Here is a 17,522-nt window from a genome sequence, read left to right as displayed (position 1 = left end):
GCTGTGACTGAGACTTGAGGGGGGATGTGGTGCCTTCCACCTCTATAGTCCCCTTCTGAAATCAGAGGTCACCGTAGTCACTGAGTGGACAAGGGAACCCGATTCTCAAACAGATAAATGCACAAGTGGCTTTTCTGTGGTCCTACCAAAGATGGGACAGAGCTGGCATCTCAGTTCCAGAGTGCCCTGGGCCCCTCTGGTCTCCGGCTTCCAGGGTGTTCCTGCTCTTTGTGAGCTGCTGACCTGTCCGTGAGGTTGGGGGCTGTCCTGAGGATGGGAACCCACATCCTGTGGGGGATGGAATGGGCAGTGGTCTGCCTGGATGCACTTTTATCACTTCTGTCCAGGGTCAATCAGGGTGACCTGGGCTTGTGACGCCTGGAAAAGCCCCACCATCCTGCCCTGTGGAACTCTGGTCAGGCTTGTGGGCTCCAGGAGGGCTGCCCTGGGGTTCTCTCTGCCCTCCTCTCTCTCTCCTGTGAGGATCCACAAGTCCTTGGAGGTCCTCCTCCGGGGGTGATCTTGGCTGTTATCTGACTCTGTCCCCATAACCCTGCCCAGTTGCTCCTGATCCTCTACTCGAAACTTAAACAACTGACTAAACACCTCCATGTCTCGCCAGCCCCTCGCTGCCATTCCTGCCTCATCCTCCTCCTTGGTCCACAGATGACCAGCTGGCCCCCTGGCTGGGCGCCCTGGTCATGCCTACATTTCTGGCTCTCTCTCCATGCATCTGCCAGCAGAGAAGCACATAGGGAATCAGATCGTGGCCCTGCAGATTCAGCTCAGCTCAGGGCTTCAGATGCAGCCCTGGCCAGCTTTGGGCTCCTTGCTCTGCTGTGCCTCAGTGTCCCTAGCCTCCATCTCGGGATTCCAGCTGCCTGAGGTGTCTACCCTGCAGCTGGCCCTTTTCCACCTGGGCTCAAGGGCTCATGGGTGACCCTGTGCACTCCTCTCCCATTTCCCTGTTTTACTTTGTCCAGAGCCCATCCTTGATTTGCAGCTCTCTCTTCTACCCCACCCAGAGTGCAAGCTCCGAGGTCTAAGGCCACTTCCCATCCTGTCCCATCCGTCCAGAACCTGGCCAGGAAGGTACTCAAGGAGTAAATTTCTCCAGTGCTGCAGCTCATATTTGGAAAAAAGGGACCTTGGTCTTTTCTTTACCAGCTTCTTGGCATGGCCAGAAGTTTTCTGCTCAGTGCCAGCTTGCTGTCCCTTGGTGGCAGGGTGATCATTTCCCCAAAGGCATTGCGTCTTGTGGACCATTGGCCATCAGACTTATTTTGGCCTGCAACCAGGTTTTTGGGGTCTCCCCCTGAATCTAGTTCTGCTCCTTTAGGTGACACCTCTACAGAAGCTTTGCTCCAATATTTAAAATGGGAGAGAGGGTCCTGGGTTCCATTTGGCTTTATCCTACTTCCCTTTGCTCAGCTGCATCCTGTGGAATCCTGGGGCCTCAGTTTCTCCTCTGGCAGTGCTGAGAATCGCATCCTTCAGGCCACACCAGGGCAGGAGAAGGTGCTGACCTGTGTGCCTAACTGGATGCTTTTCAAGTGCTCTATTTGTGCAAACCGTCCTCCATGATTCTTCACTGTTCTGGGGTGTCTCGTCTCCACTGCTGCGTCTTCCAAAGCCAGTAAAACTGGAAGGAAGAGGCCAGCTGCTGAGGTGGGCCTGGGTCGCAGGAGGGAGAACGGAAGATTAACGGGTTCTGAGAGCTCCTGCAGTGATTTATGGCGTTCTGCCTTTTGGAAGATATTGCAGGGCAAGATTGCCCAAGGTCAGCGCCTCTGCTCTGCAATCTCTCATGGAAAGGCGGAGGAGAAAATGGGTGCAGTTTCCAATTTTTTAAGGAGCTGGCTCAGACTCAGCCCTAGACATCAGGGAAAGGCAGCTGACTGCCTGGCGGTCCAGCCACATCCCGAAAATGCCTGGACAGGGAGAGAGAAGAAGCAGCCATTACTCCAGGAACCGCTGTGGGTGCCAGGCCCCGGGCCAGGAGCCAGGAGCCAGGAGTCAAGAGCCAGGAGTGTGTCTGGCCCTTGGGAAAAGCCAGATGTTATCCTATGGATTTTATGTGATTGATTCATTTAATGAATTTAATCCTAGCTCCATGTCTGTGAATCAGAATTATGTGCCCATTTTAAAGACTGGTTACCTGGGGCCCAGGGAGATAAAATAATGTGCCCAAGGTCTCACAGTTCACAAGGACTTTATTTAATCCCAGACTTACAACTTCTTAGGGACAAGGATCATTGTTACCACCGGTTTTCCATGCTGTGCAACTTGGTTGATCTCTCTACTTGTTCTAAGCCCACCGAAGGAGTTGGGCTGGGAGCTGACAGGCACGTTGGAGCTGTTGACAGGGGAGGTTGGGAGGGATGGGGAGCCCCCAGAGTTGCCATGGGCACCTCTGATTTCCCTGCCAGTGATGTCTTAGTCTTTCCATGAATGCCCGTGTTTCCACATAGATCTGGAGGAAGAAGCTCAAATCCCCCTTAAATGTTCCTCTTAAGCTGTTGCCTTCGCTATCAGAGAGATGTCAGGAAAGAGTTAGATTAAGAGGCCATGTCTGGACCCCATCATCTTAGATCAGGACTCACCCCTGCCCCCCATGTCACAGGATGATTCAGACAAGGAGAAGTCCTGGGCTGGGGCCAAGACGTGAGCTGGCCCAGTATACTGGCCAGCCTCCAGCCTCCACAGGCCCCCCACCTTTCTCAGGACCCCTGCTTCCTCTCCCCTGCTGCTACCAGAGCCTCCTTCCTAGATGGATTAGGATGTGCTCAGAACCCAGAGCCCTGGAAGTCAGGGTCCTTGTCCCTTCGTGATGATGCCTGAGGGCCCAGTGTAGCTGTATCTATGTTGGATTAACCCGGCTTTGAGGGCAGAGAATGATATCTAGTCCCAGCCTTAACAATGATGCTCTCAGGGAACATGGTGCCATCCTAGGCTAGGTCTCACTTTCCCCACCTGTACAAGGGGTATATTAGTATGGTGTCTTGGTCAGCAGATGATGATAAAGCAGGGTGGTAGATAAGAAGATGCTCTGAACATGGTCAGATCTTGGCAAAGCCCAGTCACCAATAGCCAGTATGTCTCAATCTTCCAATTGTACTGAATCACTTGGGGTTCCTAAGATATACTGACATCTAGCTCCTTTTCCAGGTGGCTGAATTGGGCAGGAGTAAGACCAGGCACTGGGAGTGCTGAGTTCATTTTTATCTCAGGTGATTTGAAGTTGTGGTCAAGTGCAAAACCTTTGGGCAGCCCCTCTGGTTCTGTGCTTTCCTGCCTTGTTGGGTAGCAAGGGAGTTTGTAGGGCAACAGCAGGCCAAGGCTTTTCTCTTGGGTGCCTGTTTTGCTCTCTAGATTTACCCTACCACCTGCTTGTGTGGAATGTGGCCCTGCAGGTGTCTGGGGAACAGAAGCACCTGTGGTGTCTGCTGGCCTCCTTCTGTTTGCTGAGGTTGGCTTGGAGAAAAAACAGGTATGGGAGACTCAAGCCTGGCCCCTCCTCTATACACACTCAGGTGGGAGTCTTTTCTGTCTGTGATCCCATCTCCAAGTCCAGGGAAGGAAGTGAAGGGAAGAGAGTGTGACCGGGCACCTTTCACTGCTCAGAGCTTTGCATGGATACCACTTACAGAAGAGAAACTAAGCCTCTGACCTTGTCACGGACTTACCCATGGCTTACAGGTTACAGGTACAAAATGGGAGCAGAGTCCAGCTTTGCCTGCCTTCTGAGCCCCTGCTGTAGGAGGTGGATGATTAGGGGAAGGTGTGGGCAGGTGCCACTCAGTGCATGCAGGCAGGACTAAGGCGGGAAGGGTCAGAGTCTGGGACCACAGTGGGTCTGTTACCAATCTGCCTGGGGTTCTTCTGCTCAATTCAGATGGGAATCATGATTGACAAAGTGCAGCGTCGCTAGCAGGCTTGAAGTCATCAATTGACACAAGCCAGCTGCTGGACGCTGCTGCTGCTGCCTCTCACCCTCTGATGCCAACTTGGGCTGGACACTGAAGATCAACTCTATTGGGTCTGGTTGTTGGTTGATCACCTTTGGAGCTCTTTGGTGTTAACAGCTCTGAGTGTCTTTTGCTTTTTGTCTTCGGCAACCACTGCCCTGCTCACATTACCCAGGATAAAAGTCTCAAAGAAATTCACTGGACTTTTGGAACCCACAGTACCCAAGAAATAAATCACGAACATATTTAGAAGAACACTAAAGCCCTAGATATTCAGGGCCTGTGCTTCAGCCTGGTGAAGCCCAGTATCCAAGAGGGAGCCCTCCTAGATTAAAACTCGAGAAGTGGCTTGGAAGCACTGTCTGTTTAGCAGCTGCAGGCCTATGCCAGTGAGGGGCAGGGCTGAAAGCTGGCTATGAATGTTGGGCATGCAGGTCCTTCTCCTCCTGGATACTTTTTTCCTGCTTCAAAAATGCAACAGTTAGCTGAAGTGTCAGAGTAAAAGAGCACTGCCGGTCTGGCTACATGCATGTTGGAGCAGTGTAGAGTGGTGAAGGCTGTTTGCAAGCCAGCGAGGGCCCTGAAACAAACTGTGCCACTCCACTGGGGACCAAGGAGGAGCCAAAGCAGGTGAGGGAGGGGCATGCTGGCTGCTGCCTAGTCACGCCACTTCTGCTCAGGGAAAAATGAGCTGGACAGGCGCTTCTCATCTGCCTCAGGTCCAGGGTTGTTCCTGTCTTTTGCTTTTTTTTCCCCTCTCTCCTTTGGATTCCCAAGTAAAGGACAGCCCTAGATGTCCAGAGCAATGGACAGGTACTTACTTTCTTGTAATCTTGGGATCAAGTCCAGCGGTCTGTAGTTTGCAAGCTGCAGAGCTGGGCTGGGCTGGGGACATGCCTCCCATTCCATTTTGTTAGCTTCTGGAGTAATCAGGTGAAAAGGGATGAGATTTTCACAGTCAGCCTCAAACTCTGGTTGGATCTGAAGAGGTCCAAATAGTCTTGGCCACTTCAGGACCTGTGACCATATGAGTGAGGTAGTCAGGAAGAAAATTCCATCGTGGCGGAGGTCTTCAATGCTAAGCTATGGCAATCAACTTAAGAGTAGGCTCAGGAATGGTGGTCTAATCCCTGTTTTTTCCAGGTCTTTCATTAAGTTGGAGGTGGAGTCTCTATGCTAACCAGCCTTGTCTTTTAACCATCTGTAAAAGGGGGCTTCTAGAAGTTATTGTTAAGGAAAGTTCAAGGTGTAGCCTTATAGGCAGAGTACACAAAGGCATCTATCCATCCATCCACCCATCCACCCTTGCTTCCTCCCAGGCATCCACCGGGGCTTCTGCACTCCTTTGGTGAGCTATCTCTGAGCAGATCCTTGCAGATAGAGATGAGTCACGATTTCTGCTTCCAGGGACTTCTAGTTTCATTGGGGCCGCCCATCCCGTGAATATAGTGGCCAGCAGTAGTTCAGTCTGGGTTGTTGGGGCAGCTTTCACCAAGGAAACTGGTTTGAGGTGCCAGATGGGGAGGGAAAGGAGGGACGTCTCAGGCAATGGGCATGACAAAGGTCCAGTGGGGTGTGGGGTTTGGAGTATTTAGGCTGAGTGTCCTGACTGAGATTTGGCAGGACCAGGATTGAAGCTGTGGGTGGGGGTTTCTGAGCCAGGGTGGAGTGTGCTGCCGGATTCTGCTTCAGGTGGGTGACTCAGTGGGGCAGGGAGGGGCAGTGGGCATCACTGGGCAGGCCCAGGCAGGAGATGGGGCTGCTGGGATTGATATACTGCTTTGTCCTGTTCCCCCCAGGAGAATGCATCTTCTCTCTCTGCCCAGCTCTCCTGTCTTTTGGGGGGTCAAGAGGCCTATCCTACCCAAATGTGAAGCCGAGCAGCCTGGCCCTTGTCACTCCCATTCAGTCACGGGAAGGAGCAATACTATCATTTGCATTTAAAAACCTTTATCTCCCCGCATCTCCCTTTAATAAGAGCCAATTACACCTCTGCCCCAAACTGCAGGTTGCCTGCCTGTCATGGACTTTCATCCTGTTTGGGGTGGGGAGAAACTGCTCCTTTAAATGTCACATTTAGCATATGCAAATGAGGAGATAATTGTCCCTAATGGAAAAGGAACTCACCTGCTTGCTGTGAGTTCCAGACAAAGCAGACATTGATGAAATGGGCATCCGGGTGAGCTCAGGGGTCTGCTCTCTGTCCTGCCTCAGCCGGTGCCCCTGGCCTTGCCTACCCCTCTCCCTCATCTAGAAGATGGCAGTGCCAGTTGGAAAGTGACATATTTAGAGATCTTTCTTTTATTTAGCACCAGGCCTAGAGGGTGGAGAGACTCGTTCAAGGTCAGAGGCTGGGCCCAGCTTCAAGGCAAATCAAGGTGGAAGTGTGTAGCAGCCCACGGGCCAGGAAGTGAGTCCCAGTAGTTGGGTGATTCTGCAGCCAGGCAGACAGGACTCGAGGCAGCATTGGGGTCTAGTGCGTTCTGGCACTGCATCTCCTCAGGGGATGATGGTTTCCAGTGTGGGAGATGTGCTTGGTAATCTGGAGGCTGGGGCTGGCAGGAGCTGGAGAGGGCAGGAGCTTTGGAGACCATCTTAGCCGCTGGCCTAGGAAGTGTCATCTCTCTTCATTTTGTTACAGGCAGCTGAGTTAGTTAGAAATATTATAGGCAGTGAGACAGGGCAAGGTCCTCAAAGGAGCCAGTGCAGAAGCCCAGATACCTTGCAACTGTGAGGGGGAGACAGACACTTTCTGCTGTGGGCCAGGCCTCAAGACAAAAGATCAAACAAATGCATGCTAAGGACTGATATTCTAAATAGTTCCCTATCACCTTGAGGAAGCCAGGAGCCACCCTCCTAACCTGCTAGCGAAGAGTCATTGCTCTCTAAAAATGCATGCTTCCTATGTGACTCCCTTCCCGACTTGTCCCCAATTTAATCAATTTTACCTGAACTATTTTTTTTCCTTTTTTTTTTGGTACAGGGGATTGAACTCACGACCACCATTTACAAGGCAGGCGCTTATGCCACTGAGCTAAATCCCCAGCCCCTTGTTTTGTTTTAGTGCCAGAGATCGAACTCACGACCTTGCCTTTGCCAAGCAGGTACTTATGCCACTGAGCTAAATCCCTGAACTATTAATCTTATTGGCTAACTATAGTTCTGTCCTGCTTTATGCCCATCTGCCTTGTGAGTTCCCAATTTTCTCACCTTGAACCCATTCCACCCCATGGTTTTACTCTATAAAAGTCCCTGGAAAAGACAGAGTCCTTGGCAACCCGCTTGGGACCCCTTCTGTCTCTGTCAGACAGAAGCTTCCTTTCTCTCAATAAATATATTCTAATCTTAATCTCCATTGTTCCTAAAATTCATTCTTTGATTTTAGAGAAGACAAACTTAACGACATAGTAGGTTGGGAGTTTCATTCTCCTGTATCACTTTCTGGTTATGTTCATTTCAAAACCAAGAGCAGAGGTGGGATGCATGCAGAGGGGTGAACTCTCTGTCACAGGCAACACACAAGCACAAGAGCCCTCTAAGTGTGCCATGGTCAGAGTGGGGATTTCTGGGAGGAGGGAAGCTTTCTTTGAGAATGAGTCCTGCCTGGCCCGCCTTCAGGATTTGAGCAGGAATTCACAGAACCTAGAGATACAGCCTGACCTGCTCCAAGAATCCTGTTCTCCAGTTCTAGAGTCAGGGTTAGGATTGTCCCATCCTGGATCCTGCTTGGCCTCAGAGCCCAGTCCCCAACCCTGGGGAAGCATTGGTGCTGTGGAACTGGAAGACCTGCAGCGGAGTCCTGGACTGTCCTCTTAAACATCAAGTCCCCTGGGGGTTGCACATCCTCAACAGTGGACTGGACATTGATTGCCACAGCTGCCTCCTTCTGGTGTCAGATGGACACTGCCAAAAGGCATACATGAGGCCTTGCATGTGGAAGGGACTCTGTAGGGACTCGTTTGACAAATCACCTGCTCTGTTCCCTGCCCCTTACCTGTGGAGGGGCCCAACTGCTGCTCATGGTCTACACACCACTCCTGTGCGGCTGCCCTGTTGCCTCTTGCTGGGTCCCCCAGATGGCCAGCTTAGCTCAGCCCACTTTGCTGCTGGCTGAGTCAGGAGTGCTGGTGACTTTGGAGATGTGACACTAGAAATCTCCAGTCATCTTTCCCAGATTTTCTGAGGAGTCTCAGAGGATAAGCAACTTACTCTGGGTCACACAGTGAGGTCAGGGCTCAGCTGACTCTCTCCAACCTCAATGGCCTCATGCTTCTGTTGTCATAGTGGGGTACATCTCTGTGGGACATGGATGGCACAGCTACTCCAAGCTGAGATCATGGCCCTTGATACCCAGGCAGTGTTGGTCACAGACAAGGAACAGAAGATGGGACTTTGATCTGATGTGGGCCAGAGCCAGAAATGCACAAGTGCTTTGTTAAATTGCTGAGACCGGGGATTAGTTGTTCCTGCAATAAATTTTAGCCCATGCTGGCCGATTCCAGAGACCATGCAGATAACTTCAGTATGAAAAAGGGTGAGTTTCAGGCCCTGCATAAATAGGGGTAGTGGATCTCACCAGAAGCTGCAGGCAAATGCATAGACCTCAAAACACCATGCTGGGTCAGTAACACCCATTTGTTGGTGACTCAGTCAGGGCCAGTGATATAGCTTTTTCTTCTGCGGGTCTCAAGGATGGCAGGTATGGGCCTCAATGGGTACCCTTTGTACAGTGTGAAGACTTCTAGGATGTGCAGACAAGGGTTGGACCAGAATTCATCTCCAGTTTGCTGAAGCCAATGGCCAGGCAAGTAACCAGGGCTCAAAGCCCTGACTGCAGTGGCTTTCTCTGATGTCTCCTGGAACGGGGGAAGCCCCAGGTGCGATAGCACAGGGAACGGCAGCCTTCTTGCCTCATCTGGAGGCCCACAGCTGGGCCAGCTGTTTCTGAGGGAGCTGCTGGGTGCTGGAAGGAAGGCCAATGGCTGGTGGACTGTGCTGGGTCACGGCGTGAGTCCTGATCTCCCGTGAGAACATGGAAGGAGCTTCCTCCCAACTCTGGGCTCTTCAGCCTGTCTTCAAGGCTGCCCGGAAGCTGACTCTCTGTGATTAATGTGCACTTCCCCTCCTCAGGGACCTGCGCTGAGGGATGGATGGGATGTGGCTTTGGCCATTGTGGGCAGCACTGGGGTTTGGGGAGCCTTGGAGCGTGGGCTGCAGCTGTTTACTGTGAGAATCTCACTTGCAGATGTGATACTGTTCGGTGGGACCCAGTGAGAAGCCAGTGCCATCATCCTTCCTCGATCAGGCTGCTTTATGCCTGGAGAAGTACTCATACCTGTAGTCTTCTCTCAGATCTGCTCTGCCTCCAGCCGTCTCCAGAGGTTGGTGAAGTTTCTTCCTGCCCCTGCTGCCCCTGCATGTGGATCTCCAGGCCTCTGTTACTCAAGCCAGTGCGGTTTTGGTTTGGGGGTTGAAGCAACATTGGGCTCAAGCTCAGGCTCCAATTATCCTGGGCAGTGGAATTTGGAGCTAGGAGAGGCGAGGCTTGGAAGAGCTCTGAGCTAATGGAAAGAGGGAATTGTGAGCCCCTCCCTGCTTAGCTCATCTCGGGAGCTTGGCCGGCCCTCCCTCTTCCTAGAGTGCAACCCTGGGTTCCAGGATGTGAGCTCAGCTACATTGGGTGGAGGTCCTCCTTCTCCCTCAGATTCTTTCTGTACTTCCCCCACAGGGGCCTGTAAGAGCTCTCTTCGTCTGGAATGAAATGTAAAGGGTGGAAGCTGGGTGCCTCCTCAAGGTACTGGCTGGATGTGTTGAGATCAGAGAGTAGACAGGGCCTCAGTACACTGTCAGTGCTGAGCAGTTTTGTGCTTATTGACATGAGTAACTCATTCATTTCTCCTTTCATTCCTTCATTAATTTATTCATCTTCCAATCAAATCAATCGCCCATCCATTTATCATACATCCATCCATCATTCAGGCACTCATCCATCCACTCATCCATCCATCTATTACATTATGCAGTCATTGTCCTATCTATACAAGCATCTATCTTAGCATCCATTCAGCTAGGAATAAAAGCTATGTATCTATCCATCCATCCACTCATTTATCCATGAACCTATCCATTTATCTATCTATTCACCCCTCCAGTCACCCTCCTCTCTATCCAAACACCCATCTATGTGTTACCTATCCATCCATCCATCCATCCATCCATCCATCCATCCATCCATCTGTCCATCCATACCCATTATAATCTTGGTGAGTATTTGCTTTGGGTCAGCCTCTGTGATCATTGCTAGGATACAGAGGCAAACAGTTCAGTAGCTCTGTCCTGTAAGTATTCTAGGTCTGGTGACCAGATATTCATGTAAACACCAGTGTCTCCTCAACCATATCACATTATAGCAAACTTGAAAGTTGCTTCATGAATCCACCTCAAATGACCCCTCCGTTAGGCCACTTTTTCTGGATTAACCATGTGGCATGGGAACATGACAGAGGGAAGACAGGCCACAGGGCATTGCTGGGAGCTGTAGGAGGCTTTATGAAGGCAGAGCTCTGTAAACAACCCTGTAGCTGTGGGGCCGGAGGAGAAGAGACCCTCTAGAGAGTTAACTGGAGAGTCACACTGAGCGGTTGAAGAGGGCCTTGAATGCCAGGATGAGGCTCTTGATACCATGCTATAGACCCTGAACACCAGACAGCTGTGGGAAGCAAAGGCCAGGCCCTTTCACACGTGTGCTTTTAGAAGATCATTGAGGCAGGCAGAACTGGGTTTGGATCCAATCTGCCACTTTCTCATTTTGTGGCCTGGGATCTATTTCCTTTTCCTCAAAGAACAGCGAGTTAACCTCATTGGGCTGCTGTGAATTACAAACATATTCTGTCTGAGTGGTACCTGGCATGGTTCTTGACACATAGCAGGTGCCTGAAAAGCACCTGATTCTGGGCTCAATTGGGACCTGGCTGGAACTGGAGATTGGGATTTCTGCTGCTGGTTCCAAGTCACTGTGTGCTGAACTCACTTTCTCTCCATAGGCTTTTTTTCTTACCCAAGAAACTACCTCCATGACTTGTTGGAAGGAAGGGAGGGACACAGTGATGACAGAGCCTGGAAAGTTGTCTGGGCTGCAGACGCAGCGGTGGTACTCGATCCAGTTAACCAATGATGCCCTGGCTCAGGAAAGGTCTCAGGAACTGCATAGTGACCCAGGGGCACTGGCACCTGGCCACTTGAAACTCTCCACCAGTGTGGCTCCCAGGAGCAGCGGGCCTGGGCGAGACCTGACATGTTGATGTGCTCGGCAGCCCGCCTTGCTCAACGCCCTGGCTCAGGGCCACCTCTGCCAGCTGCAGGACTGGGGCTGTTGTCCACCACGCCTGCCTGACACTCTACCCTGACCTTGGCTGCTGCCCAACCTTGGATTCAGATGCACCAGGGGAGAGGTCAGAGAAAGATGTGTTTGAGAGAAGAGCTTCATCTTTAACTCCCCCTGCCCATCTGTGGGCAGCCGGAAATAGAGCAAGGAGGGCCACCATTGAGCCTCTGGGATATGACAATACTGGCCCCACAGGAATTGTCTGGAGGTCAAGTGAAGGTGGGGGAAGGAGTGTAACTTTGCAGAGTGTAACTCACCCATGGTTGGTGCCTAAGGTAACAGTAGAGTCATACCTACCCAGCACTTGGCCTTGCTCTCAGCAACAGCAATACAACAATGTCCTTCAGCAGAAACAGAAGACAGATCTGCAGGAACACTTTCCAGAAGGACATACAGGCTTCTGGGAAACCAGGAACCAGAGAGATAATGGCAGTAGCTGAGACCCGCATGCCATCTCTTGTCATCCAGCTGTTGGTGAGCTGCACACACACACACACGCACACACACACACACACACACACACACACACACATAGGACACAGGACACAAATATGCATTCAGATGACACAGACACTGTGTTAGTTTTCTGTCACTGTGGCAAGATACCTGAGAAAATCAACTTAAAGAAGGAAAGGTTTATTTGGGGTAAGTTTTAGAGGTTCAGGGTATGCTCAGTTTGCTCTGTTGTTTGCAGGCAAAGCAGACACATCATGGAGGGAGCAAGTGGTAGAGGAAACTGCTCATCTCTTGGCAACCAGGGAATAGAGAGAGACAGACAGAGACAGAGAGAGACAGATAGAGAGAAAGAGAGAGAGAGACAGAGAGAGACAGAGAGAGACAGAGAGACAGAGAGAGACAGAGAGAGAGACAGAGAGAGAGAGAGAGACAGAGAGACAGAGAGAGACAGAGAGACAGAGAGAGAGAGAGGAGTCTGGTCTAGGGGCAAAATGTACTTTTCAAAGCCATGCTCCTATCTTAACTAGGCCCTACCTCTGAAGTTTCTATCTCTCCCCAATAATGCTTTTGAATTTATGTACCTGTCACTGGATTACTATTGCTGATGAAGTCAGAGTCCTCCTGGCACAATCACCTTTCAAAGCCCATCAGCTGGCAACCAAGCCCCCAGGAGATATTTGAGATCCCAGCCATAACATATGACACAATGGATGGTCCACACGTATCTCCAGGGTTCACACACATGTATAAACAGATGTGCCAACCTGAGTCTGCAAGCCACACCCTCACAATCATCCCCTTCACAGATGATGTAGTTTCCTGGGTGAAGGTACCCTACTTACTTGTGTTGACCCTGATCCTCCTGCAACAGAACATTCCAGAATACTCTAACCTGGTAAATTTGAAGCTCTTTAGATCTGGAGAAGGAGGGAGATATTGTGTAGACTGCTCCTGTCCACCAGCCTGACCTGCTTACTTGGAGACAGGAAAGCTGAGGTGCAGAGGGGCAGGGAACATGCCACACTAGCTCTGTGACCTTGTCTGAGTCAGGCTTCTTGTCACGATCTTGAACAGACCTCTTATAATCTGTCTCTTCTCTATTTTCTGCTCTGGCCTCAGGACCTAGAAACCCCCATGGTCACCCAGCTCCTCACTGGATTTTCTTTCATTTGGGACAAGAAAGACTTGAAATCTCCACTGTGGAAGCTGGAGATGATGGATGGGCCATCTAGCAGTGGGGCCAACCAACAGGCCAGAAGGACACTGCTATTCCTAGAAACTGCTGTCCAAGGCTGGTTTGCTTCTAGCTCACTGGCATGTCCTGCTCAGAGCCTATGGGTGACAGTCTTTGCAAGAATATTTGATAGCTGAGAAAAAATGATCACCCTTCAAAAAGGACTGCAGAATCAGAATTAATTGATGTTTAATTGAATATGTGCATAACGTAGCATCATGTCAACTTGTTAAATTGAACTCATCTTGGTGCCTATGAAGTTATATATAAATGACATCCAAAGTGGGTCATAGGTGCATCCTGATGTGTTTATTTTGATGCGCTGTGACATTCTACAGCGAGAAGGTGGAGGGTTATGAAGATTTAAGACCAGCTCAATTGGAGTAGTGTGGATTAGGGATGCTGCCTACAGCTGAACTGTACCTTCTGATTGTCCTGCTGACTGACACCTGCAGGGGACCACTTTGGGCAGCTGAGTATTATGAGCGCCCTAGATAGATAAGCTGGGCTCTGGACTCCTCTGATCTGACACATTAGATTCTTTCTGACAATTGGGGACGCCCAACACTCATGTGGTAGCTCAGTGTGTTCTGGTCATCCCAGCCTGTCTCCTTGGGCTGAGGATGTGGGTAAGGGGAGGCAGGGCATCCTGGGGAAGAGAAAAATGGGAGGTTTAATCTTTGTTCTCATATTCAAGGCAACCCCAAGGCCCATGGTCAGAGCATTTGGGACACAGGAGCACTGGGTTTTGTGTGACTACAGGGAAAAATGACAGCTAATCTACTAAAAAACAGTATAATGTGGCTCACTTCTGCACAGGGCTAGGCCAAGGGCAAAGCAGTTTTAGGATCTTGAATTCATCTTGTCTTCACGCGGGGAGGTCAGGATTAGTTTACATGCATGGGGATGGGGCCAAGTAGGCTTAGGAGCACTGAATGAGTCAGGAACTTGCCGCTGAGAAAGGACAATTCTGGCCTGAGGCCAAGCCCTCCTGACTCCTGACTGAGTGGAACCCTAGCTCCACCCTCCCTCACGCCACCCGCAGAGCTATTGTGCCAAAAGCACAGATCATTCTAGACTCTGCATTTGTCCATGTCTGCCACCTCCACTAGAGGACCCCCTATTGCACAGCTAGTGTGAGACCCCTGCCCTTGTAGGGGCAAGTGGTAATGACAAGGGCCGTGGACTCTGTAGTACATCCTCTTTCCGGGGCTGAAACTGGAGCCACGTGACTGGTCCTGGCCAATAGGCTGTGAGCAATTAGATACGTTCCTTCCAGGTAAGGCAGAGCCATTTATCCTAGTGGAGCTGGGCTCCAGAGTTCCTGATTCCTCTGGCCCAGGGAGCCATGGATTTTTTTGTATTTTTAATTTGATGTGGGAGCAGTTGTGGGAATTTTACGTTTAGAATTTCATGAAACTTTTCATAGAAAGGGCCTCTCGAATTGCACAAGTTTTTACCCACAAAACCCGGATGTGCCCCTGTGGTCAGGCAGTTAAAGAATGTGTACCTCCTGATGCAGTTCTCTCTCATTCTGCAATGGCCTTGGAGGTCAGCCAAAGCCACAGGGTGAAGGAGAGCTGCCTGTAGGAAACGGGCCCTCATGTGAGTAAGGATCAGGCTGTCCTGGTGTCTTAGTGCATATTCTGTTCCTATAACAAAGTACTTTGGACAGGATAATTTATAAATAATAGATATTTATTTCATGGTCTCATCTAATCCTAATCATTTCTAGAAGGCCCCATCTTCAAATACTATAAATGCATAACTTTAAGGATTAAGTTTCCAATACATGAACACATTCAAATTATAGCATCTGGAAAGGCACTGAGATTTGGGGATGTATTTGTTACAAAGCATAACACACATTGATGACTCATTCACAGAGGAGAAAGAGGTTTAGGCTTTCTCATTGGGAGCGGGTAGTGTAGGTGCTCATAAAGATATGGTGGAGAGGTAGAGACTAGAACAATATGACCGATGGTGTGTGGACTCCAAATTCAGTGGTCTGAACCTGGGAGCCTTGTTTTAAATCCAGATATCCCAGAAATCACAGTGGTCAATGCTTCTCCCAGGGAACCCTCAGATCGAGGCGAAAGAGCTTGAGGGCTAAACTCACAGACTAGAGAAACACAGTGTGGGAAATCTGGGGGTAAATGAAAGTAGTACCCAAAGCTCATCACTCCCAAAGTTGACCTCATGGAAGGTCACAGGTCACTGGCCCTGGACAATTTCTTCTCTCAACTTGATGGGACTTGGGAACAGTTGATCAGGCTTGGTTTCTGAGGCTACTATTTCCTACCACAGCTCTGGAACCTGCGTGGTCACTTCTGAGAAAGGGGGACAGCAGTGGTTCTGGGCAGCAGGAGGCTGTGCTCTGGGGTTCTGACTCTGCCAATTTTTGGCTGCAGGGGAGAAGCTGCCTGTGTGCCAGAGAGGGCAAGTGGATGAGAGTTCTATCTGTCATCTAAAGCAGGGTTGTCCAGTCCCCAGAACTGAGTTATACAGCAGGAGGTTACTGGTAGGTGAGTGAGTGAAGTTTCAGGGGCAGATTCTCACAGGGGCTCAAACCCTCCTGGCAGCTCCAGATGTCAGGGATCTAAGTTGTCTGTTCCTTATGAAAATTTAATGCTGGGTGATCTGAGGTGGAGCTGAGGCAGTGATGCTAGTGCCAGGGAGTGGCTGCAAATACAGATTCACATCAGCAGAGAGCTTTGACTACACTAAACCTATAATAAACCAGTTGCTTGCAGAATCATACCAAAGTCCTATCAGTGAATGGCAAGTGACAATTAAGCTGCATTTGGTGGCATCTTTATAGGGGCAATGAGGTGATTCCCATTCTTCAAGCCTGCTTTGTGTAATATGTAATACCTGGCAATCTGACAAAGCCATGAAACCTTCAAAACTGCTTTGAACAACTACTGTGCTAAAAAAAATATTTAATTCAAATCTTTTGAGTTGAAACAAGTGAACATTAAGAACAGGAGCAATTATTGAAGGCTACTGCTTCATTAAATGTGTGTGCACTGAGATCATAATTGTGAGCGGCTAACTGTATTATTAAAGCTAAGAAGCCCTTTACTACTGGTGAGTTAATTCTGTCTGCTACTAAGGAGATTTCTGTAGTAAACTTTTAGAAGATGCTACAATTCAAAAGGTAGCAAATGTTCCTCTTTCCGTTAGCAGCAGAACTAGACAAATTGATGAAACATTGGGGAAAAATTGAGGCAAAACTGTTAGAGAACCAATGAGTCACAGTAGTATTCATGCCAGGTTTATGAGCCCACAAACACAGACAGGACAACAATGTTTGTTTCTGTATGATATGTTTTTCAGGAGGATGCACATGAAGATATATTACATATTCTTCTGTTACTGATCAACATCACAGCTGCAGAACTATTCAATGAATGATTAAATATCAGAGAAACTGAACTGGTCAGCATCAGCATATGTATGGACAGAGTAGCTACCATGAATGGATGGCTTTCTGGTTTCACTATTCTGGTCAAAAAGGTGACTTCCGAATGTGAGTCTACACACTGTGTCATTCAAAGAGGAATCTGAAAATGTGCAAAAAATGTCATCTGAATTTAACAGTATTTTGCAGAATGTGAATAAAATTATCAAGTGTATTAAAGAACATGCTCTCTACTTATATTTGTCTGGATAGTTCTTGAGCAGATTCATCCAGAACATAATGTTTTCTCTTACACAGTGCTAATGGCTTTCAAAAGGTAAATCACTAGCCAGAGGTTTTGAGTTATTAAAGTTGCTCCACAGATTTCTTTTAGAAAAACCAGTCACCATTGGCAGTAAATTTCAGGTACACAGAATAAGTCAAAAATTTGTTTACTTGTGTGACATATTCAACCTTTTCAATGAACTCAATCTACTACTTCAGGGAACAAATTACAAGTATGTTCAAGTCAGCAGATAAAATGAATGCATTCAAAGCCAAACTGGATTATGGGGTGGTGAGTGAACACTGGGATTTTTTGACAAGTTTCAAACATTAGGAGAGATAAGTACATGATCATTTATCTTAATTCAAAAGAACTTACAATTATATGTCAACCACAAAAGACTCCCAAAGTAGGAAGGATGCAGATATCTATAATCCATTTGTGGGTGAGCCAGGTGGATACACTTTGCCAAAATTGGACCAACTACTTGAGATAAAAAATGATGGTTATCTTGAAAGTGTATTTGAGGCAAATTTCAAATCACCAATACATTGTGGATGAAAGTCCAGGTGGAATATTATGAGACTGCCAAAAAACCACTGAAAAGTTTTTTTCCATTTCTGGCAAAGTATCTTTGTGAAACAACTATTTATTTTTTGGTAGTGACATCAACCAGAATGAGACTGTGAAGTAGACTGGACATAAGCAACACACTTTGAGTGTTACTGTCTCCCATCATCCCCAGATGAGACTATCTAAGACTAAATAAGCTCAGTGCTCTCACTGGTTCT

At 49.0% G+C, this 17,522-nt stretch overlaps 1 long non-coding RNA gene across 1 annotated transcript in view; it reads left to right on the top strand.

The window, feature by feature from the left end:
• Positions 1-16,703, top strand: part of LOC106028515 (uncharacterized) — a 46,080-nt gene extending 29,377 nt beyond the window's left edge. The window contains exons 2-3 of the long non-coding RNA XR_001202130.3: positions 9,214-9,349; positions 16,382-16,703. This is a non-coding gene — a long non-coding RNA (uncharacterized LOC106028515). The remainder of the gene's footprint in view (positions 1-9,213; positions 9,350-16,381) is intronic.
• Positions 16,704-17,522: the final 819 nt, after the last annotated feature.

The sequence above is a fragment of the Cavia porcellus genome, unplaced genomic scaffold (genome assembly GCF_034190915.1).
Source record: "Cavia porcellus strain 051 isolate PalLab524CR breed Dunkin Hartley unplaced genomic scaffold, mCavPor4.1 scaffold_28, whole genome shotgun sequence".
Lineage (NCBI taxonomy): Eukaryota > Metazoa > Chordata > Mammalia > Rodentia > Caviidae > Cavia > Cavia porcellus.
Note: the sequence above shows the minus strand (reverse complement) of the source record. Positions and strands in the feature narration are given on the sequence as shown.